The following is a 1495-nucleotide window of genomic DNA, read 5'->3' as shown; positions in this document are numbered from 1 at the left end:
GAGAAGAAAAAAAGCTTTATATCTCAGAATGAGATAAAGCTAGGGTTTCTTTCCCAGAATCCCGGAATCCCGTTTTCCCGGGATTCCCGCTGTTTATTCCCTACGAGAAAAATCCCGGGAAATTTTATTTTCCCGGGAAATCTCGCATTTCAATAATAATTTATCACGTCAGGTTTTCTTTTTATTATTTATTATACGAAAAGTTGCATCTCGAAGACTAAGAGAGAAATTTTGAGGTTTTATGCTGCATATTATTACCTATGTTTTACAAGTTTCTACTTGTTAGTTCATGTAATATCTATGTATTGTGTTTGTGCACCATTGAACAGCGGAGCACTCGCTGAAAGTAAAAATCAGTCATCGCACTTTAGTTTATTTTTTATTTTATCTTTAGAAATAAAATGGTATTTTTTTTCGTAATCATTAAAACTCCCAATGAAACGCTTTATTTTACTTTCATCTTATAATGTAGGAGAACATAAATTAATTGAGCCTAACGTGTCCGTATGGGCGAGATTGGCCCTACACCTTTAGTTACTTACTAGAAAATAAATTAAATTATTCAAATTTATGATATTCCTGTATGATCTTTTTTATTCATATAAAATTCTATTTTACTATCTCATCCCGAAATTTTCCGGAATCCCGGGAAAAGAAATTATTTTTCCCTTAATCCCGCTGGAGGCAAATTTCCCGGGAAATGAGAAACCCTAAATAAAGCTTAAGAGACGAAATTTGACATGATGGCTTGTGTATAAGGTCAGTGATGCTATTAAATTTTTGAGGTTAAAGGTCAAGGAAATCGGGAAATAGAGGAGAGGGTTAGATGTCATTTATCGAATGCGGTCTGACTTAATGGAAATTTTATTCATTACTAGCAGATGAGCCTGGCGTTGCCCGGGCAAAAAATAACTACACCAAAAAATTAAATACGAAATAATCTAATTTATTTCGTACTTAATTTTTGGTGTAGTTATTTTTTGCCCGGGCAACGCCAGGCTCATCTGCTAGTAATGAATAAAATTTCCATTAAGTCAGACCGCATTCGATAAATGACATCTAACCCTCTCCTCTATTTCCCGATTTCCTTGACCTTTAACCTCAAAAATTTAATAGCATCACTGACCTTATACACAAGCCATCATGTCAAATTTCGTCTCTCAAGCTTTATCTCATTCTGGAAGTACGATAGATTATTTCGTACTTCCAGAATGAGAAAGCTTGAGTTGGAAGTGTTGGAAGTACGAAATAATATAATAGAAGTGTTGGAAGTACGAAATAATGTAATAGATTATTTCGTACTTCCAACACTTCTATTAGGGGAGACCGGGGCAACTTCGGCATGCGGGGCAAGTTTGTCAAGCGCTTTTTTTAAAAAACAAATTAAAAGGAGACTTTGGTTATAGGTTAGGCAGTTGAGTTTTATTGGTGGCTTGTTGAGTGTAGTGTTTTTATTGTTCTCCAACAAGCGTAGTTGAATTATCAAGCAAATTTT

The sequence above is a fragment of the Centruroides sculpturatus genome, unplaced genomic scaffold, assembly GCF_000671375.1.
Source record: "Centruroides sculpturatus isolate CEXI.00-Female unplaced genomic scaffold, Cexi_2.0 scaffold184, whole genome shotgun sequence".
NCBI lineage: Eukaryota > Metazoa > Arthropoda > Arachnida > Scorpiones > Buthidae > Centruroides > Centruroides sculpturatus.
This window is presented reverse-complemented; position numbering follows the sequence as displayed.